At 40.2% G+C, this 23,442-nt stretch overlaps 1 protein-coding gene and 1 long non-coding RNA gene across 3 annotated transcripts in view; one reads left to right on the forward strand and one right to left on the reverse strand.

Annotated features, from left to right (window-relative positions):
* RASGEF1B (RasGEF domain family member 1B) overlaps nucleotides 1-23,442 on the forward strand; it is a 633,330-nt gene that overhangs the window by 534,617 nt on the left and 75,271 nt on the right. The window lies entirely within an intron of this gene.
* On the reverse strand, nucleotides 18,076-19,862 carry LOC134731583 (uncharacterized). The gene is made up of 3 exons (XR_010113989.1): nucleotides 19,710-19,862; nucleotides 18,664-18,846; nucleotides 18,076-18,184 (listed from the first exon to the last, which is right to left on the reverse strand). It is a non-coding gene; the product is annotated as an uncharacterized lncRNA (long non-coding RNA).

The following is a 23,442-nucleotide window of genomic DNA, read 5'->3' on the forward strand; positions in this document are numbered from 1 at the left end:
AAAGAAAAAAAAAGAAAGAAAAAAAACCTAGCCTCTAGGGTAAAGGTTAACAACTGAACTGTCACTTAGTGTTGATGACTTGCTTTCTCCTAAGCTTAGAACTTTCAGGGAATTAGTTTATGATCCCAGGCAGCTTTCTCGGCAGAGGGGAGGGTGCCTAGTTAGCCCTAATTATTACATTTTGTTTCACATTCCCACTTAAACAGCTAACCTTTTTTTCCAATAGGTTTGGACTCTGGCAACCATAGCTTGAACTGACTGCACTGTTCTTTCTCTAAATGGCCTTTTGTATGTGGATAATGACCCCACTCTCTTGAATAGGGTTTCTCTCTACATGCTGTAGCTAAATGCATCGTTGGGAAAAACAAAGCAAAGAGAAACTGCAGTAAAATGGCCCATAATGGCCTCCTGGGACGGGGGGTAGGCTAGACTCTCAGACTTTCACACTTTCCTTCTTCTAAAGTTCCGTAGAGAATAATGCTGTACCTCAGAGCAGGGGGACTGCACCTTATGGGATTTTGGCCATGTTCTGGTTTGTGGTTTGAAAGACAAGCTGTCATGAAGTTAAAGGCTGCCTGGGTCTTCTGGGTGGAAATACTGCTCACTTCTTCATCCAGTTGATTGAATTAGAGCCTGCCTCAGAATAACTGCTCAGAAATAGGAATTTCTTCTTGGTCAACCCCAGGCTTTGAAGGGCCTTTGGTCATTCTTACCCTTGTGCTACAGTTCTGCTGCGATAATCTGAATTTGCCATGTTCGTGGTACTGGGAAATCAGATGAATGAAAGCTCTTAGAAACCCATCTCCTGACTCTACTTTATGTATCAAGGTTTAGAATTATCAGAACAGAACCTGGTGTTTGCACCTGTAGTCCCAGCTCCTTGGGAGGCTGAGGTGGGATGATCACTTGAGTCCAGGAGTTTGAGGCTGTAATGAGCTGTGGTTATTTCACTGTACTCCAGTCTGGATGACAGAGTGAGACCCTATCTCCATCTGTTAAAAAAAAAAAACAAAAACAAGGTAAAATTATCAGAATGAACTTTTTTGTCCATTCGAATAACGGGAGCTATGGTGTCAAAGCTTGCAAAACTTTAAGCCAGATTTTGACCCATCTATTTTACATTTCAAAATAATTAAAAGCATATGTACATATCCCTGTAGTCGCCATGGATTCCATTATCTCCATGGAACTTAAAATAAGGTAATTTTAAAGTCTAAAGAAAATATGTGTTAGTGAAGCCTCCGTACCTAGTGTAATTGACTACCCTCTCCTCCCCTGTGTCTTTTGGTTCTCCTCCCTGATGTAAGAGCACTTTGTAAATTATTGGACATTATATAAATACTAGTCAGTGTGAGCTAGTCACTCACCCTTTTCTCCTGTACTGAATTCCCTCCATTACACCATATTTACTCGGTACTTACTAATTCCATCCAACCCATTTCTTCCACCTCATCCCCCGGGTATTTTAATAGTTTCATTTAATGAAGTAATAACCCATAATGGGTTAATAAAGGGCAGTTAGGGATGCTAGGGTACAGCCCTTTGAAGATTTTTAAGGTACTTTGCCAAGGTGATTTATTAACTCCTTTTGGGTGCCTGATCTTAGAAAAGGGATATGATAATACACATCTTCTTTACTCAAGCTACTAAAGATACAGGTGTGGCATGTGCGTGCGTGTGTGTGTGTGTGTGTGTCTGTGTGTGTGTTTAGTATTTTTTAAGAACAGCCTCTGCATAAGCAAGAGAGGAAGAACTGGAGTGGAAACATGCACAGAGGAAGCTGAGGAGATTGTTTTCTATTATTGACTAACCTCTTAAGGGGAGACAAATATTAGCTATTACCCTATATTAATTGAATATTAACTTAATATGACAATTTTTGTTTCATCACAACAAATTCTGAATAGGTCTTCAGGATATTACACTTTTGCAAAATGCTATCTGTTTTAAAAATGAAGGAAAAATGAAGTTTGAAGAAAATTCAGAAGAGCACACTTGTTCTCTATGAAGGTGTAGTCCAGCCATTTATGTAGACTCCTAGTCTTCCCAGAAGATTTTTTGAGGCAAGTTCAGCTTTGCCCAATAGCTTTGGGCTGCAGCTGCTGAAGGGGAGAGTGGTACCAAAGAAAAATACTGACTGCCTTATAAACCTTGATTTTTACACATGGATGAAGTGCCTTTTGACTCTATCGAACCGATGTGATTTAGTGTTTATGATCCATACGAGAATCTGGAAGGTGATTAAAGTTTCTAACCCTATAGGTTGATATATTTTAACGTAACACTCTTCCTCTTAAGTGCTCTTTGTTAGTCTATAGATGTGTCGTCAGCAGTTGAACCATTTGCTAGTGGCCTGGATCAGTGCAGATAGGCTTGGAACACTTTCAGAACAGAAGCTAAGTATAGTGAATGCTAAGAGAAAGAAGGGTCAGAGACTAGGGGCAGGCAGCCACTAGGTAGGTACCTAGTGCCACTAGGCAGCCACCTAGGTAGCCACCTAGATCATTGCTGATGAAATAGTCAGTGAAATTCTCTATCACTTTGCCATGGGGAATTCATTCATTAAAGTAGTCACAACTCTTTATTGAGCATTTCTTATTTGCTAGACATGGTCTTAGGGTACAGGGCTACAGAAGATAAATAAACAGGTGATCACTACCCTCAAGAGGTCACATTCCACTGGTAGAGTTGGAATTGTAAGCAGATTAATTACAAATAACAAAATAATAGCTCTCACTTATTTCAATTGAGTTCCTGCCACTCTTCTAAGTAATTTGCGTGTATTAGCTCATTTAATCTCACAACAACTCTGCAAAGTAAGTATTATTATTCTCTCATTTCTACAGATAATTGAACCAGAGCACAAGGAGACTTTTGTACTTGTTCAGTTCACACAGAAAGTGATGGAGCCAGGATTACAACCTGCTCTTCCTTACAACCTCTGACACCATATTCTGAAAGAGAGCTATAAAAAATGGATCAGGAATTTCTTAATAGAGATTAGCATTGCTTAAAAACCTTTGTTTCATTCCTATCATATGTAACTATTATTAAGAGTTTGGTGAATTTCCTTTCATCTTTCTTTGCAATGGGTTTGCTGCTTTTTAAAAAAAGCGTAGTTGTGATTAAATACATGTTGCATATACAGGTCGAACATCCTAATCTGAGAATTCAAATCCAAAATGCTCCAAAATCCAGAACTTTTGAGTGCCAACATAATGCTACAAGTGGAAAATTCTATGCCTGGTCTCATACGATGAGTCCCAGTGAAAAAAACGTCAAAACTGTTTCATACACAAAATTGTTTTAAAATGTTGTATAAAATTACCTTCAGACTATGTGTATGTGGCATATATAAGACATCAATAAATTTTGTGTTTATTATAGAATCGGATCCTATCCTTGAGATATCTCATTATGTACATGCAAATATTCCAAAACCTGAAAAAATTTAAAAATCTGAAATGTTTCTTTTCTGAAACATTTCAGATAAGTGATACTCAACCTATACAATTTTTAACATGTAATTCCGAAGTTTGTCTATAGGTTTTGAATATTATTAAGCAATGACAGAAGTCCTTGAAAATCATTGTTTAAGGGCTTTCTTAACCCAAAAGATGCTATTTTTTAGGTACATTAAAAAAAACTAACTTCCTAGAGAAGTATTTACTAGATAAAGCATATATTATGATAATAAGTTACCTTTAAGAACCATCATGAAGGCTCACTTACATATTGAAATAACCACAAAGCTCAGGTATCAAAATGATATTTTAACTTGATATCTTCTTGTTACTTAGCCTCTCAAGTTAAATTGGTTTGTCAGAATTGTAAATGCATTTAAAATTGTAGAAATTTTCCACAAATATTCAACAAGGACTCAGTCAGAATAATGTTTCCCATATACCAATTTTATTTAAAAATTAGAAATGGGGGAGGGGCATAAAATCATGATTAGGGCCAGTTTTTCCATAAAGTGTATTTCTGTTTACATTTTAATAATGATATAAACAGGAATACTCTGCATTCCATGGGTTGCACATCTCACCTATTAAAAAGGCATGTGAAACTCTTGTTGGAAAAATAAGGAAGTGAGTGGGGAAAATGTGCTTCAGACTTTCAAACTGTAGCTACTGGCTTTTGTATCAGAAGTCAGTTTTTACATTTGAAACCCCAACTGATCTAAGCAAATTTTTCAGTTTGCAAAGTAATGAGTTTAAAAACAAGTCCCTCCTGTTGTTGCTTGATTTTCTTTCTACTTCAGTTGCTCTTTCAAATAACATGCTGAAATGCTAAGGAAGCAATTTTCGGAAATGCACTGGTAGCTAAATCACACTGTATGTTGAGATCGCATGTAGGTGGACTTCACCAGTGTTACCTAAAGCCTCTATGATATTCTAGTATGACTTAAAGGAGAAAGAAATCAATGCCTAAGAAAGGGAACTACTTAGCCTGGGTAGACCAAAGCAGAGTGAAATTGCATGGCCACGTACTCATGAGAAGACCCTACTCTTTATGATTGCCAGATTCACTAAAACCTTGCTGTAACATTGACTTGACAGTAAATTGTGTAATATAAGACAAATTTACTTAAATATTTAAGATAAGCTTTAAAAAAAGAAACACTATCAGACCTAAGCACTTTACTTAGATTATCTAATTTGATTCGTATAAGAATGCTATGAGGTAGCTACCATAACTTCCCTCATTTTATAGAAAAGAAAATTGAGGCACAGAAATTAAGCAACTAGCCTGTATTTGCAGTTAAGGAGTGGCAGAGCTGGAATGTAAACATAGGCAAAGCTTTCCAAAGCTTTATATTTTGCCACTTCCTCATCTAAAACCTCCAATAGCTAACAGCTACCTTCAGCTAATAGCTTATCAATGCAATTGACAAGAGATGAGTGGGCCAGAGCATATCTTTGGGGAGCAGGGAATGAATGAAGGCATACGGTTTTTTAAAACCAGCTTTCCATTCCAGTTCACCCCATAGGCTATGATTTTCTTTGCTCCCATTCTCAGATGCATCCTCCAATCTTCTCTGCCCTGCTTCCAGGCTCTCTGGATTCTAGGTAGATTTGGTCATTGGGAGGCACTGGCAGGAGAATGAAGGGCAAGAGAAGAGAGGCCAGGGGCTCTCTTCCTCATGCTCTGTTTCAATGCATTTCTCTGGCGCTAGCTGCATCTTTCTTGCCAAGGAGCTGCTCCTGCCCTTTCAGCCTTAGCAGTGGTATTAGCCTCCTGTCGCTGGCGTCCGGGTGCTTCAGCATGTCTTATTTCTTCCCTTAGCCCTATCTTACCTCTTTAAGTCATCCTTCATTAAAGTCCCTTCTCTTGAATTATCTGGGTGGAAATTCTGTTTTCTGCTGAGACCTGACTGAGAGGCCTTGTCTTCTATTCTTATTCCTCTCTGCATGCACTCACTAAACAAACATTCTCTGAGCCAGGTACTCTTCCAAGGGCTGGTGGTGAAGAACTTCATGGGGAATAAGATAGACAGGTTCTTGCTTTTCTAGAGCTTAAAATATCTGATGCCTTCACTTCTTTATGCTTTTGTTCATTCCCTACTTCCCACTCATCGCTTGCCAATTGTAATTCTTTAACCCCAAATACTTCTTCAGCAAAATTCCAACATTAAGACATTTTTTGAGCACTGTAAACGGCTAGTTTCTGTGCTAACAATAAAGATTCTAAAATAAATTCTAAAAGTATTCCCTTATCAATCCAGCATTCCAGGTCTTGTTTCAAAGACTCCGTAACTCTCAAAAACCCACAGAAGCAGATGGAATTTTCCTGAGTGAACTGGAGCTGACTATTTGCCCCTTTAGTATGGCCAGCTTCCCAGATGATTAAGAGATGCTTGTGTTGAAGGATAATTTATGGAATTATTAAGGTATTTTTCCCTAACCATTTCCAAGCAATTAGCAAGATTTGGGGGCTCCTTTGTCTCAGGAGAGGGATGTTTGAAGAAAGCAAATGTTTTCTACAGGCAACTTGCCTTCCTGACCTTTGTTTCTTGAGGCCTGTGCTTTTAAGGAAATCATGGTAATGGGGAAGGGAGAGATGAAGTTTGGAGGCAGGCCATGAAGATGCCACTGCTGAAGATTTAGGAGCAGACAGAGGCTGCATGCGGCCCAGCATTCCATCGAAGAGGCAGTGGCTATCTGTGTCCCCAAGAAGTCTGACCTCTAGGCTCTCAGCCAATGCAGAGCCCCCAAGGAGGTCAAACCAAGGTGTTCCTGAGTTCCCTGCAGCATCAAGGATTCCCCTGTGTGTTCAATGGCATGAAACCCCCTGCCTGTAAGAGACACCAGTAGCAAGAATACTTTAACTTATTCTGAAGTTTGCTTTTCAAATGAAATTATTACATGCTTTCAGATTCCAACATTGCTTGATTTCTTAGCAGCTAGAGATATTTTCCACTATTTTTTTCAGCACCAAGGTCATTTAGTTGATATCAATGCAACTCAAATTTGTATATGAATCATTAACTCATATTTACAAAACTCTAAGCTGCATTTAAGAGAAAGAAAATTGTAGCTCCCTGGGTACGTAGGAATATTCCTTCCAAGTGGACCTTTAGTTTTCCCTCTCTGCTTGCTCATGATAGTTGGGGGGTTGGGGCGTGGGGGGAGGGAGTGAGTTGATTGACCAGATTATCAAATTATCATTTAGAGTAGGAATTGGCAAACTATGCCCCAGAGGCCAAATCTAGCCCACCACCTTCTTTTGCATGGCCCATGAGCTAAAAATGATTTTATATTTCTATATGATTGGGGAAAAAAATCAAAAGAATAATAATATTTTGTGGCACTGTATTAGTCCATTTTGTATTTGCTATAAAATAATACCTGAGACTGAGTAATTTATAAAGAAAAGAGGTTTCATTGGCTCACAGTTCTACAGGCTGTATGTACCTGAAACATAGTGCTGGCGTCTGCTTCTGGCAAGGCCTCAGGAAGCTTCCAATCAGTGCAGAAAGTGAAGGGGAGCCAGCATATCACATGGTGAGGATGGCAGCAAGAGAGGAAGGAGGGAGGTGCCACACGTTTTTAAACAATCAGATCTCACAAGAACTCACTATCACGAGGACAGCAGCAAGCCATTCAAGAGGGATCCACCCCCATGACCCAAACACCTCCTATTGGACCCCACCTTCAACACTGAGGATCACATGTCAGCATGAGATTTGGAAGGGACAGACATCCAAACCATATCAGACACATGTAAGCTATATGAAATTCAAATGTCAGTGTCCATAACAAAATTTTATTGGAACACGGCCACACTCATTCGTTTATATGGCTGCTTGGCACTACAATGCAGGGTTGAGTAGTTTTGACAAAGACCCACAAAGTCTCAAATTTTTCTATCTGGTCCTTTATAGAAGCTTGCTGACCCTTGAGATAGGGTGAATGTGGTCATTTTTATTCCTAGGCCTTGAACTTGGCTGTCTAAGGGAGGATCTAGTCACCTAATACGTGGATTTATTTATATCTATATGGTTGTTACTCACCCAAGAATAAAATTGGCATCAGAATAGACTAAAACAAAAAAGGGGGCCATCCCCATGAGTTAAACAGAAATCAGTACATATTGAATGAGCTTAGCCTGACATACGAAGTTCTCCCAGAGGCATTATAATAATGATAGCTTCCATTTATAGAACTCTTACTATATGCCATGTACTTAGCAACTCAATCCTCAAAACAGCCCTGAAAGGTGGATATTTTAAAGCTCTTGTGAAAGTGGTGCAATTAGTTAAAATACAGAAATCAAAAGGTATGTCCGATGTGACTCTAGAGGCAGGAAAATGTAGAGAAAGTACTACTTCTAACACACAATGCAAAGAGGTGGGTTTTTCGCCCACCTGCCGTGACATTTCATCTTGTGGTAGACCAACCTTACAGAGTTGCTATGAGGAATCAGTAACCTCACTTATGGGAAAACACCTTACAGTGTCTGGCAAGTAGTGGTTGCCCAGTGAATGTTGATTTGCTTCCTTCTCTTTTTTTTTATTCCGAATTAAATTTCATATTTACCAAAAACATATTTCGGGTATACACAAAGATCAGAATAGTACAGCAATAATTAATAAAATGGTATCAAAAGGGCTGAAGACAGGGGTAGGAGCTTTTTTTCACCATTTATACTTTTCATGTTGTTTTGATTTTCAGCCATGTAAATGTGTTAGCTATCAAAAAATTAAATTGCAAATGTGTAATGAGGCTTAATTTGGAATGTATAAATTTTAGAACTCTCTAGTAGATATGCCTTCTCAGTTTTATGATGATGGTCCCCCCAATAATGATTTTATTTGATTTCATTCTTTTTTCCTACTATTTTGAAATTAATTTATTCCCTGACTTGAAAACATAACAATCCAATTTTTTTTATTTATATAAACGACTCTTATGGATATTAGTGATATCAGCCTTTAGTTCATTTTTGTAACCAAAACTTAGCTTCCTATAGGTTGTTACATCTGACTTTCATGTGTTTTCTATATACTTTTATTTCAAACCAGTAGCATTATTGGGGCAAACACATGTATTCTGTGGTGCATAAAATACTGACTATTTAGTCAATACTATATCAAGTTAAATAGTAACATATTTTGAAGTTAAAATAGGCCAGGCATGGTGGCTCAAGCCTGTAATCCCAGCATTTTGGGAGGCCAAGATGGGCGGATCACTTGAGGTCAGGAATTCAAGACCAGCCTGGCCAACATGGTAAAAACCCATCTCTACCAAAAAACACAAAAATTAGCCGGGTGTGGTGGTGCATGCTAGTAGTTCCAGCTACTCAAGAGGCTGAGGTGGAAAAATTGCTTGAATGACAGAGTGAGACCCTGCCTCAGAAAAAAAAAAAGTTAAAATAATTTTCTTTTTCTAAATGTACCAAGACATTTCACTGGTTGTCAGTAAGAGCACGTCCAAGTTCCCTCACCAGGAAATATGTGGCCCTCTGTGTCCTGGCTCCTGCCCTCCCCTCTGCTCACTCCCTAATGCCACTCCTTCCCCCTTCAGCATCACTAAACCACTTGCAGGTCTCAGCGCCCCCATGCTGTTTGTCACATAGTAGGTGCTTAGTTAATATTTGATAAATTGATGAATGACCAATAAACTTGAATGATTAATGAACTTTCTGATACTGGTTTAATTTTCCAGAAGGGGTTCTTGTTACAGAAACTAGATAGGCTAAATTCCCTAATATATGTACACCCCATTCCTCTTAATAATTATGTGTAATTTTCTATATTATTAAATGAGCTTTTATAAGCCAGTCTCTCCTGAGTTTAGTGAACATGGATCAAACCATCTATATAGAAAAATTAGTGAAACAATGAGCTATGACTTGGAACACACACTCTAGAAAGAAGCATCCAAGTAGCACAAAACAACTTAACTCACCTCCATGCACATGACCCTAGCAGAGTTTCTGACCCAAACTTTGTCTCCAGTCCATCCTAGATAGCAATAACCTCTCCAAAATTCTGATGTCGCCAGGCGCGGTGGCTCACGCTTGTAATCCCAGCACTTTGGGAGGCCGAGGTGGGCGGATCACGAGGTCAGGAGATCGAGACCATGGTGAAACCCCGTCTCTACTAAAAATACAAAAAAATTAGCCGGGCGTAGTGGCGGGCGCCTGTAGTCCCAGCTACTCGGAGAGGCTGAGGCAGGAGAATGGCGTGAACCCGGGAGGCGGAGCTTGCAGTGAGCCGAGATTGCGCCACTGCACTCCAGCCTGGGCGACAGAGCGAGACTCCGTCTCAAAAAAAAAAAAAAAAAAAAAAAAAATTCTGATGTCATTCTTTTTCTGATGGGCTCATAAATCAGATGTTATTAGTTTGGATAATCTTCAAGGCTCTTTGTCGACTGGTCCCAATATACTCTTTTTGAGCCATTTCCCCCAATGAAGCTCTCTGTTCCAAGTAGGTCAGTTTCTTGAAGACATATGCTCTGTTCACTTCTACCTTCAAATCTTAACCTATATTCTTTCAGTTAAAGAAGTCCCCTGAGTTTATTTGTTTTTAAAGTGGTCTGTTTTGCTTATGCCAATTAAAATTCTGTATATCAAAAAAACCTAAATAAAACCCATCTCATTCCCATAATCTTTCTTGGCATCTGCTGTTTATACCATAACAGCTAATAACTTGTCTATATGTGCTCTACTTGCTTCCCAGTTGCATTTTATTCATACATCTTGTCTGCTCAAACAAAGGACTGTTCTTTTGACACCTAGGTTTAGTTTTTTGCTTCCTCGTCATTTCTACTAATGCCTACCGCAGAGCTGACTGGACTGAGTAGGTGTTCTAAGGATACCAATTAAACTGAATTTCCAGAAAGCATTTTCAAATTGGGAGGCAGAATGGAGGAAATGGATACATAATATCTGCCATGATGGGTGTTTGTTATCTAAAGTAATCCTCACAAAATGCTGCCAAGCATTTATTATTAACCTTACCTTTTAGAGATGAGCAAGCAGATGTTCACAAAAGCCAAGTTACTTGCCCAATGCCACATGGCTAGTGTGTGGCAGAGCTGGAATCTGAAAATAGATGTTTGATGTCGAAGCATTTCTTTTTTTTCCCTCTTTTTACTCAATATTTTGCAATGGTAGCAATCTTTAAGACTGAGGAGTATGTAGTCTTAAAGATTAAAAAATTACTTAGTGGGTAATTTCTTTTTTTTTTTTTGAGACAGGGTCTCGCTCTGTCGCCCAGGCCGGAATGCAGTGGTGCGATCTCGGCTCACTGCAAGCTCTGCCTCCCGGGTTCACGCCATTCTCCTGCCTCAGCCTCCCGAGTAGCTGGGACCACAGGCGCCCACCACCACGCCTGGCTAATTTTTTGTATTTTTAGTAGAGACGGGGTTTCACCGAGTTAGACTAGGATGGTCTCGATCTCCTGACCTTGTGATCCGCCCGCCTCGGCCTCCCAAAGTACTGGGATTACAGGCATGAGCCACCACACCCGGCCATTAGTGGGTAATTTCATGAAAAAATTAGTTTTGCCTATAAAATGGCATTATCATCTTTCTTTTAAAATAAAATTAAAATTGCATAGAAGACAGCTTATGCTTATCAAATAAAATATGGAAACATAAGGGGAATCATCAGGGAAATGAAGTCAATAGGGAAATAAAAACCTTGCCCAGCTTAGTTAACTAAGCAATCCCGAGTTTAGACAAACTTCAGGCTCCCAGACTTTTTGGAGAGGCAGCAAGAATATCAAAGTATATTTTCTATTGCCTAGAAAAGGGTCTTTCAAAGATCCACATTGTTTTTCTTCATTTCTCTCTTGCTTAACTTTAGAAGACAAAGTAAGATAGTGCTAGTTTGATTTCTATTTTTTTTTTTTTTTTTTTATTATACTTTAGGGTTTTAGGGTACATGTGCACAATGTGCAGGTTTGTTACATATGTATCCATGTGCCATGTTGATTTCCTGCACCCATTAACTCGTCATTTAGCATTAGGTGTATCTCCTAATGCTGTCCCTCCCCCCTCCCCCCACCCCACAACAGTCCCCGGAGCGTGATGTCCCCTTCCTGTGTCCATGAGTTCTCATTGTTCAATTCCCACCTATGAGTGAGAACATGCGGTGTTTGGTTTTTAATACTTTCCAAAACAAAATCTAGGCCCAGGATACTAAGAAGGCAAAATGGCAAAAAAGCAAATTAAAAAAAATATTTTCATTAAAACCCAGTTCCTTTTTCTACCTATAAACCTCAACCACATTACCCATTCTCCCTGTTCCTGTGCCCCCAGCTGCCCTGGAAACAGAGTATTTGTTTTATATCTTTTTCTCTGTTAAGCTTTTTCTTTCTGTTTGGTTTCTCATTGAATGGGGGACACCTGTGTTGTGTAGCGGGCATGCTGGGGGGAGGCCAACTGCATCTCCTGAGCTATAGCAGAGGGAGGGAGGGTTCAGCCTGCCTCACAGCAGGAAAACTCCCCCTGAGAATCTTTCAAGGCCTTTTTGTGAGATGACTACAGAAAAATACATTTTGTTGACATCTTGGTCGTTTCCAGTTATTCCCATCATTTCTCCTGCCTGTGAGATCTGGAAACTCACATGCTAAGTCATACACATGTAATTCCTCTAGCTGACAGACATCATTCGGAGGCCGCATAATAAGAGGAACGGAAAGGGGGAGGGGGAGGAGGGGGGAATTTCTGAGGAGGCTGAAGCTTTCCTTACATAGAAAAACCATTTCCCTTTATTCTAACCCCAGGCTTGTTTTAATTTCAAGCTATTAATTTGAACTAGCTAATCAGTTGCTACAGGCATACACACACTGCCGGGACTGCAAAATACCTGCCCTTTTCTAATCAACCCCAAAGTGATAATGCTTTATATGTATAATGTGCACTTAGTCTGTAAAGCCCAGGCACTTTGCACGAGATGATTTGTGGAGATTATTCAGTAGGATTTTCTAATTCATACTAATGTCTGGGAGGCCCATGGAGGATTCTCACATTTTCATGATTGAACAAGAGAGTGAACACACACATTTTTTTTTTTTTTTTTTTTTGAGACGGAGTCTCGCTCTTTCACCCAGGCTGGAGACACATTTTTTTAAAAACACAAACTCTAGGAAGAGGTTTCACAAAGCTTATTTTATGCATTTCCTTGGACAAGTATCACTTTGTTTTGACTGTTTATCATTCTCCGTGGGGTACTAGCGGAAATGCCCTAGGAGTGCCTGAAGAGAAGTGAAGTTTCCATGGCCTGAGTTCTCATTGCTGCTTCAATACCAAATACTTACTGGGAAGCAGGATGGGTTTCTTCATTTAAATGAGAATTATTTGGTTTGGCTTAATGAAGCAAGAATTAACTGTTAGCTGTATCACTTAACCCACTGCTGTGATGTATCTATCTTTATTAAGGAAATCTAATACATTCTTGGCAGGTTGCAGCAACCTACACATTTGAGGGAATTGGTAAGAAAGAAGACTATTGATTTTAATTGGAATGACAGCAGGAATTTGAGAGAATGCAGTAATCTGCACTGAAATGAATGTTACCACTATCCCAGCTAGAGTTTGTGTCCTGTCTTCCACCCAAATGGCCAGTCAGATCTTCACTGACATTGCAAAATGATGTCTTGACTACCCCTACTTAAATCCCACTCTGGAGATTCCATTTCTGTAATGGACCACTCTCTTGAGGGAAAACACAGCTGCAGCATAGTTAAGTGCCAAACCCAGCATAGCACCTTCCCTTGGAGTTCTGCCATTCAAGTCAATTGCAGTGTTGACCCAAATGAGATTATTAAATATCTTGGGAACATTATAATCCCAAGAAACATGGTGGCCAAAAGACCAATTTATACTTATTTAAATTTGACTCATCTTTCCCAGAAAGCCTTTCTCAAACTAAAGTTTAATTCAATACAATAATTGAAATATACTCACCATCCAAATGGGTAGATTTCTGAGGTTAAATGCTCTAATTATTGGGGCCATTATAACATTAGAGACAGGGAGTCATGAGAAAGAAAAAGTCTGGCAAACAAGGGAAGCAACTGAGGATTTGTTTTTTAAATAGAAATTCTATTTGTATGTCGCTTCACAGGAGTGCTATTTTATTTTAGTACCTGCCTCTCAATGGTCTCAGTATAGTTTACCAATAACACCTTTTTATCATTTATGTGTCTCAGGTTCTGATTTTTGAAACTTCCAAAATATGCCTTTTGCCAGTAATAAGTGAGAATTTAAAAAATTACAGCATATTCCTGAAACATCATTTGGGTAGAATAATTTTTTGTTCTTTTCCATATATCCTTATTGTTGGTTCCTATCCTAATATTTTAAGAGGGAAAGAAATCCTACTGTGCCTAGAATAGGTATAAATATGAACATCTTCAGGCCCCTCTTTACAAACTGTGTTTACTATTCAGTATTGGATATACAGAAAAATAAGCAGAAGAATACTGAATTAGCTTGTGTTGCATGTTACTAAGGTTGCAAATTTACGAAGTGAATCAGACTTCAGATCCAATACTTGCCCAATACTGTTTGGACAGTTATATTTTGAGCAACTATTTGCTGAAGATATGTCTGCAGAATACATGGATACCTTGGGAAGAGGTATTGATCATTTCAACTCCCCCCAGCCAATTCTGAACAAATGACTGTACACGTTGTTAAGGGAACTGAGCATGTTCCCTAAGGATGCCCCGTAGTTTTTCTGGTCCAGTGTTTCTCTATTCCTGTTATCACAGTCATATTCCAGCTGAGGTAATTCCATCTTAATGTGCCTGTTACCTATCAAAATGGATGTCACAGTACATTTCCCCCACAGGAGACCGCTTCTGTGGGTAAACGAGGCACATGTATCTGGATTGTCACACACTCTAGAAATCCCCTGGGTCTCACAAATGCTCTAAATTTATAGCTGCTAGTTTTAGTGTATGTGGGTGTATGGGTGACTGTCAATCAAACATGGAGCTTAACATTTACTGTGACTTTTTATATTGAAATACAATTTCTTTTCTTCCTCTGTGGTAAGCCCAGAAATGGAGTGGAACAAGTTAATTAAAATACTGGTGGCTTAATACTTTTCAGCCACTGATAGTTTCCAGTCAGCTCTTCTCTGGAGCATTCTTTGTCATTGTGAAGCTAATCTGGAGCCAACAGGAAGATTTTTCTAAACATGAAATAATTTCTTCTAAGGTCTTTCTGCCCTCTCTCTTAAAATCTGAAGGAAACAATCTCATGGACTATTCATTAATGCTTTGACCCCTTTGTGCTACCAATAGAATCGGGGGGGGGCGGGGTGGGGACATCACATTTTATGAGCACATACCTAGAAAACAGCTTTATCAGCAGGGATCAATTTGTCTTTTCCTATGCATTACTATTGAACTCTCTGCCCATCAGCAATCAGCTGACCCCTGAGGAATAAATACCAACAAACTCCTTCGTAGGTTTTAAAGTTTATTTTGGGTCCTTGATGTCCTAGAAATAGAAATATACAAGAAGAAATTTATTTGTATGTTGGCTTCTTTGCTCTTGGTGGAATTATTTGAAGAATTAATTTTAAACTAAAATATTTTATTATACAATGAATTAAAATGTAATCATGAAATGTTCCTTTTCCAGAAGTTGCAAACTGGTAGCCCACAGGCCACATCATGCCTGCCCGGGTACTTTCTGTGGTCTGCCTGTTTTTGGTTTTTTTCTTTTTTCTTTTCTTTTCTTTTTTTTTTTTTTTTTTTTTTTTTTTTTAGAGACAGGGTTTCATTCTGTCACCTGGGCTGCAGTGCAGTGGTGTGATCACAGCTCGACTTCCTGGGCACAAGTGATCCCCCTACCTCAGCCTCGCCAGCAGCTGGGACTACGGGCATGCACAACCACATCCAGCTATTTTTTTTCTTTTTGCAGATAGGGTCTTGCTATGTTACCCAGGGTGGTCTTGAACTCCTGACCTCAATTGATTATCCCACCTCAGCCTCCCAAAGCACTGGGATTACAGGAGACAGCCACCATGCCCGGTTACATGTTTTTTTATTAATTGAATTAGGAACCATTGTATGTGACCTGGAAATTTCACATAGAAGTATGGATTTGGAGATGCTTTTTTAAAAATAATCTCCCAGTATGGGGTCTGTACTATCCCGAATGGAGCTAGCAGCAACTGTCCGCTGTCTATATGAGGCAAGGCTTCCAGTAGCCACCTTTCAAAGAAGAGATGGGACCCCCTTTTATCAGGCATAAATCCTTTAGTTGCCCTCTTTGGGTAGATATGGGCCCTCCAGTTTGCCACAGTCGTTTCCTCCCAATACAAACCACGAATTCTACTGTAGGCTTACCAGAGATACTTGATTGTGTAATCCCTGTTCTTGATGAGAAACTGTGACAAATGCTCATCTGAGTTCCTTAAGTAACTTCCTTCCCAAGAAAAGAAATTATTCATTGAGCACCTATCTGTGCCAGGCACTTTTCTTGCCCTGTCTCATGTGATCATCATAACAACTCCAGTGGGTGTTTTACAGACAAGAGAAGCGGAGCTCGAGAGAATCAATAACTTGCCTGGGACTACACAGCTCATAAGTGGATGAAATAAATTGCATTTCTATTGCCTGGTTCCAAAGCCCAGACTCTTCCACTAAACCTCCCAAACACTTCAGATGGCTCTGCACAAAATCTTATTTGTTTTACCCCATCCCTGTTGAGAGTAAGGAATTGAGTAGGGAGGTCTAAGAGGGAATGGGAAATTTTGATTTTTTTCCCCTCATTTGCTACATCATCATTTTCTTCTTAGACCTGTAATAACATCACCTACTCTGGTTTTTGAAATTACTCATGACAAGCCGTGAAACCTAACTTATGTGTGGCTTCTGTAGGCTACTAGAAAGTTGGCATCCAAATGGCTGTCATTCCTTCACTCGCTGTACAGTCTCGTCTTCGATTGCTGCACAGCTGTATGGAGCTCAATTTGTAATAAAAGGGGTTTAGTGCAAACCATACATACATAATGGTCTTTGATTTCCCCCTCGGCTTTGAAAATCTCTCTTAATTATCTGCCTGTAGGCTTGGAATTTCTTTGCCAAGTCTATCTTCATTTACTGAAGTGTCTCCAGAGTACTACTTTTAGAGGAATTTCCTCAGAAGTGGAAACTGGCGCTAAGCCCTCATGTTGAAGAAGGTCAGTGTAGCAATAACATTGACTTAAAACTTACTTCAGTAAGGAAGTCCCTTTAAAAAAGCACTCTGCGCCCACTCTGTTAAAAAGAAAAAAAAGTTGTGAAAATAGAAGTGATGAAGGCAAAGAAGAACACTACAAAGCCACGGCTGGGAGAAGTAACAATTTAGTTGAGCTGATTCCCTGGTGTGGGGAGGAGGCCTTTCTTCTGTTCTGTGTGCCTCCGAATTCTGCTTACCCCAACACACTTGAACAACTTTGCTGATACCTTCATTAATAATTTTTGTCATCTATTCAGTAATTCATTCAAGCCTTCTCTGAACACCTACGTAAAATGATATTTCTCTATTCTTCTCTATCCCCTTGCCGGGCTTTATTCTCCTCTTGTCACACTTATCACCGGTCCATTATATCGTATGTTCAATTGTTTTATTTTTGTTTCTCTCTGTTACCTAAATGTAAGGTCTCTGAGGACAAGGACCTAGCCTGTTTCATTTATTGCTATACCCCTAGCACCTTGTGCATGGCACATAGTAGGAACTCAATAAATATAAGTTATTGAACTTCTACTATGTATTTAGGATCTAAAAATGAATAAGACATGATTCCCACCTTCGAGGCATTCATAGACTTTTTAGAGACAGATGTAAACATAAATGCATCTTGCAGTATGAGAACTTGACTGGTATGCATGACTTCAGCAAAAGTGATTTAACTGATTAACTGCTACACTATGTGAGTGTGATGATTAATTTTCTACATTTCCTTGAATGGGGCATGGGTTTCCCAGATTTCTGGCCAAACATTATTCTGGATGGGTCTGTGAGTGTTTGGGGATGAGATTAACATTTGAACTGATTGATAGATGGAGGGAATCAGATTGCCCTCCCTGATGTGGGTGGGCCTCATTTAATCAGTTGAAGGCCTGACTAGAACAAAAGGGCTGACCCTCCCAGGAGTGGGCGGGAACTCCTCTCACCTGACTGCCTTGAGCTGGAACATTAGTCCCTTCTGACTTTCAGAATCGGACTGAAACACAAGCTCCTTTTGGATCTTGAGCCTGGTGGCTTTTGGACTGGAACTACACGTTGGCCCTCCTGGGTCTCCAGCTTACTGAATGCAGATCTAGGGAGTTTTCAGCTTTTGTAATTGCATGAACCAATTCCTTATAGCGTGTGTGTGTGTGTGTGTGTGTGTGTGTGTCTCTATATGTATGTCTATATGTATATCCTGTAGACTGATAGGCTATATCTACATATCTGCACATACACATATATCTACATATCTATAGGCTATATCTACATATATGGATATATCATATTGCTTCTGTTTCTCTGACCCCTGGCTAATACAGTGGGCCAGGCATACAGACTTAAAAGGATCATACCTTGCTTCTCTAAGAGACAGATGCCAACTGGAATTAGATGTGCAAGTGGTTTACTAAGAGAAGAGCCTGTGAAAGATAAAGGACAAAATGGAGGGAGCTGGAGGAGGTGGAGGAAGCCTGTAGCCCATGATGCAGCTCTGAGACCTATGAAAAGAGAAACAGAAGAAAGGATTGAGTAGGAAATGCTTCAGACCAAAGTGCAGTTCTGAGAGTTGTGGCCAGCCTGATGGAGAGTCCCTCAACCAAAGGTGCCCATTTAAGGAATCCCCCTTTAGGCAGGAATGGCCCAGCTCTAGCACCCACCACTGTACTGAGTCATTGACTGGGACAGCCCAGGGAAGTGTGACTTGGAAGTGAACGCTGCAGTCAATCCAAGGTACAACAGCTGAAGACTATGAGTCAACTATGTCCCACTCAATAGGCCCTCCCACAGGGAGATTCGAACAGGGCACCTTCATGACCCATTCTTCTGACATGCCCTTCTGAGGCTGGGGGTGGGCTTTCACAAGTTCTGACCATCATAGAATCTCTATGTGGTAAAGATAATATGTACTTAAAGTGGGGTAGGGGCTCCCTAGGAACCTGTATTGAAGTTTGTGTTCTTATTTAGATTGTATATTTACCAAAGCCAATCTTGGAGCCATCTCTGCTCACATGCAAGAGTGGGCCAGGCTGAGGAAGGATGATGGTGGGAATCGAGGAAAAGGAGGGGCCTGGAAGCTGGACTCTTTGTCTCTTCTACTGAAGCCAGAGACTTGGGAACTGTAGGCACCTGTCATCCCAAGGTGCTGGGATGGGAGGAGGACCTGGTTTTTGAAACCAATGATACATCAATCCATGGGCAAACTTTGGTACCCACACTCTATTTGACAGACCTCTGGCTGATCTCAGCCCTGCCTTGGATACATTGCAACAGAACTGGGAGAAATATGGCAGAGATCAGCTCTCCTTAGTTGAAATAGAAAATTCCCAAGGATGGGCAGGAAAAGATACTAGACTACCTGTTCTTCTGATAAATCATATAATGCTTGTTTGTTAAATGATTTTAAATCTAGTTCTTTCTTTTATTCCTCCTTTAGGATCAAAATTTATTACCAATTCAGAAGATTAGTGTGGGCTGGGCTTCCCCCGTAAACATTTCCCTCTTCATTATGTTTCCCCTACTCTGCAAATTAAGAGAACTGCCACTTAAAGCCTGTGAAAAACAACCCTGTCAACTAACTCTGATGGAGTCATAGTGATGAAATGTTAGCTAGTGCTAGACAGGAATCTGGAGATCCTTTATTATTACTTATAGAAAGAAATGAGTGATTACCCAAGGTCACCTGGCCGACTAACTGCAGAAACAGGCTGGGACCCAAGGCTTTGGTTCTCAGACCGGAGCGCTGCTCACCATGGCAGCCTTGCTTTCTTCTCCGATTGTACCATGTTTTTGTTTGTTTGTTTGTTTGTTTTTGGTACTTTTATGCTAGAGAATACTTGGTTAGCCAAAGATTTTTTCATAACTCCTGTAAAGCATGAATTTCACTTTTTTAGGGAACCACTTTTTCCTCTGGCTAAGAGTTTTCCGCCCCAACTCAATGGAAAAAAAAAAGCATTGTCTTGCTGCAGGAGCCTATAAAAATGGCATTTCTTTGAAAACTGGCAATGGCTAATGCCTAACACAAACCTCTGAAGGAAGAAAAGGATGGAGAAGCTAAGGTGCACAAATCGCCCAGCTTTGTGACTGGTAGAGCTAACACTTGTTTACTGATGTGGACGGTTCCAACAGCTGCTCGTCTGCAGACTCAGAGACTTCTTTGAACTAGAAGGAACTTTGACAATTATCTGTGAGGAAACAGAAAGAACACGTCCCGTGAGCACCGTTACAGGGCAGAGTCAGAACCAGAACCCACGCCTTCCAACTCTTAGTCAGATGATTGTCTGTGACAGAATATTTGGAAGACTCCAAGGATGAGGCTTTTAATTTCAGACAAGCAAGTGCAAATTAGGAAGTGTGTCAAAAGTCAGTGCATTGACTGTGATAATCATTGTTGAGCCCTTATTATGTTCCAGGCACTGTTCTAAGGGCTTTACATGGATTGAGTACTTCTTTACACTGGGTTATTAGTCAGCTTTCACCAGGCTGTGTTAAGCAATAACCCCCAAATCTTAGTGATTTACAATAACAGAGGTTGTAGGTGGTTGCGATGGGTGAGACTCCTCCAAATGGCTTCTTCAATGCAGGATCAGGGTGAATGAGAAGACTCTATTTGAGATATGTCATTCTTGTGGCAGAGAGAAAAGGGCACAATGGCCCAGAAAGCCTTTGCTCAGTCAGGGCATATGTCATTTCCACTCAAATGCCACTGATCACGGCAAGTCACATGGCCAAGCCTGATGTCAATGAAAGGAACACAGCAAGTCACATGACAGTAGCCAGGGATAATGTAGCCGACTAGCAGACTAAATATTTCTGTTCCCCCAGAATTCATATGTTAAAATCCTAATCCCTAATGTGATAGTATTAGAAGGTGGGATCTTTGGGAGTTGATCAGGTCGTGGGGGTGGGGGCTTCGTGAATGAGATTAGTGCTCTTATTAAAGAGACCCAAGAGATCTCTCTCATTCTCTCTCTGCCATGAGGATACAAGGAGAAGTCATCCTCTCTCTGCCATATGAGGACACAAGGACAGAAGAGGGCCCTCGCCAGAACCCAAGTATGCTGGCATCATTATCTCAGATTTACAGCTTCCAGAACTTTAAAAAATAAATGTTTGTTTTTTTAAGCCATCCAGTCTATGGAAATTTGCTATAGCAGTCAGAACAGCAGCTAAAACAGATGTGTGTCTGTATGTGTGTGTGTGTGTGTGTGTGTGTGTGTGTGTGTGTTTTAACATGAAAGGTAGCAAAGTATTTGAAACAATATTGCAATCTACCACAATGAGAATCACCACTTAACATTTATAAGCTCATCTGATCTTCACAACAAAACCTATTAGGTAGGTTAAAATATCATCTGTTATCTAAAGCTTATACAACAAATGAGAGACAGAGCTAGTATCTGAACCCAAGCAGTCAGCCTCAAGACTGATCCTTAATCAGTAGGCCATGCTGCTTTTCATGATTTGCTGCCTTTCATCTGCTAACCCTCTGTCAGACACAGTTCCCTTCTCCCCTACTCCCTCCACCAACTGGTAAAGTCAGCCAAATGCCTAATGCCCAGACTTCAGCCATCTGTTATTTTTACCTACATTGCCACATTCATTTATTTATTCAAAAATATATATTGAGCATCTGTGGACATGACGTGATACAAAGCAGTAGGCAGAGAGTGGGTACAAAGATACATCAGAAATAGATGATGGGTTCTGTTCCCATGAACCTAGTGAAAAGATATATAACTAAAAGAATAAATCATAAACACATATGAACCTACAATTAAATTGCTATGGGAAAGCCAGAAGAACAAGCAAATTATTCTGGTGAAAGAGCTCTAGAAAAAGATGGGAGGGAGATATTTAGTTGTCTTTGAAGGATAGATGGAGTATGAAGGTGGGCAGATGGAAGGGAAGGAAAGGAATGCATGAAGATAGGGCGTGGAGACATGCGGTGGGGCCACAGAGCCATTAGTTCCAGGCCACATTCAGGAGGGCCCACAGAAGAGTTTATACCCTAACTCAGTAATGCATACACTGGCAATGCTAAAGACGTCCTCTGTCACCCTATTTTAAACTGTTCCAGTGCTGGATCACACTGCCTGTGCTGACTAGGAATGAATATTTTTATAGACCCTGTAATTATCTCTGAATAGCACAATTATGTGACATTGTGTTTTGTAGACACTAAAAGCATTAATTTGATAAATGTTATCTTTGAAAATATATCAAATTTTTAAAATCTTGTTTTGGCTTTTCTTCATTTCTAAAAAATATACCAGTAGCTTCAAAAAAAGAAAGATTTCATGTCTTTCAATGTCTTTACAGTAAAACACGGTGGGAAGAAAATACAATAATTTTGGCTGTGAAAAATCGTTCAGTTCATACTTCAACAAATATTTAATGAGCACTTAGTATAAACAGGGCCTTATTCTATGTGTTGGGAATGTCGCAGTGAAGAAAGGGTACACATTTCTGTCGTCATGGCATCTGCATTCTACTGAGTATATAAAAGAAGTAGTGAGAACTGAAAAGCTAAATTGTGCATTTGTGGAGGAACCAGACCTTGATTGCCAGGCTAACTGTATCATTTTTTTTTTTTTCTGCAGACAGTGGGGAGTCATTGAAGGTTTTCTGCAGGGACATGATGAAAGCTGGGCTTTAGGGGGTTAATCGGGCAGCATTATGGTAGGTACAGGTGAACTAGAAAGGGACTTGGGTGGGAAGAAGGGGCATTCAGAAAGCAGTTCATACCATGCAGAAGCAGTTCATGGTGTCCAGCAGATGCAAAACTGAAGTCGGGTAGGCAGAGTGAATGCAAAGGTTGGACAAGATGTAAAAGATCCCCATGAGATAGAACAGCAGGGTAAGAATTCCTCATTGTGTGAATGTGAAACCAAGGGAAAAAAGAAAATCAAAGTTCCTGTGGTTTGCAGCCTCATCTCTGGTAAGGGCAAGGTGGTTTAGCCCAGAGTGGGCTTTGGCATCAGATGACCCTAGCTTCAAAGTCTGGTCTGACGTTTAACAGCTGTGAAACTTTGGGCAGGTTGGTTAATCTCTATGAGGTTCAGTTATCCCATCTGTAAAAGTGAAAAATAATTCCTAACTGCAGGATTAAATAAGATAATAAGTGTCAAGCACAGAACACAGACAGCTCCCAGTAGCTTTTTATTGTGATTATTACGATTACATGGAAGATGAACTGCCTTGGGGGATGCATTTGAAGTAACTGCTGGACATCCAGAGGGAGATGTTGAGCATTTTCTGTGCTGAACACTTGACAAACCTCATCTCAGCTTGTCACAACAAGACTTTGAGGAAGATATGACTGTCATTACTATTTTACAAATGAAGAGAATGAGATTTAGTTAACTAAACAGCCCAGCCTAAGCAGCTAGTGAGGTGCAGAACTCGGGTCCCCCTGACTCCAAAGCCCATACTCTTAAAACATTCAAGGTTCAGAGCAAACCCAGAAGAGGCACTTAATTTAGTTTACAAACTCTCACTCTCCCTGGCCACCCATCTTCCTCCCACAGCGACCACTTGGCTGGCCCTGATTCTCCTGCGTGCTTATGAAGGAATGAGTTCAGTCTGAAGGGAGCCACCCTGCCCATCTCAGCAGCCTCTTTTGGTGGATTAGAACAGATTTTGCTGTTTCTGCTCAGATACTTATTAGTCAGCATAATCATGGTCATAGACAGACAGCTCTTTTGGCCCTGGACAGGTAGTCATTGTCCTTCCAGATTTGCTATGTCCTATCTCTGGT

The sequence above is a fragment of the Symphalangus syndactylus genome, chromosome 10, assembly GCF_028878055.3.
Source record: "Symphalangus syndactylus isolate Jambi chromosome 10, NHGRI_mSymSyn1-v2.1_pri, whole genome shotgun sequence".
NCBI classification, from domain to species: Eukaryota; Metazoa; Chordata; class Mammalia; order Primates; family Hylobatidae; genus Symphalangus; species Symphalangus syndactylus.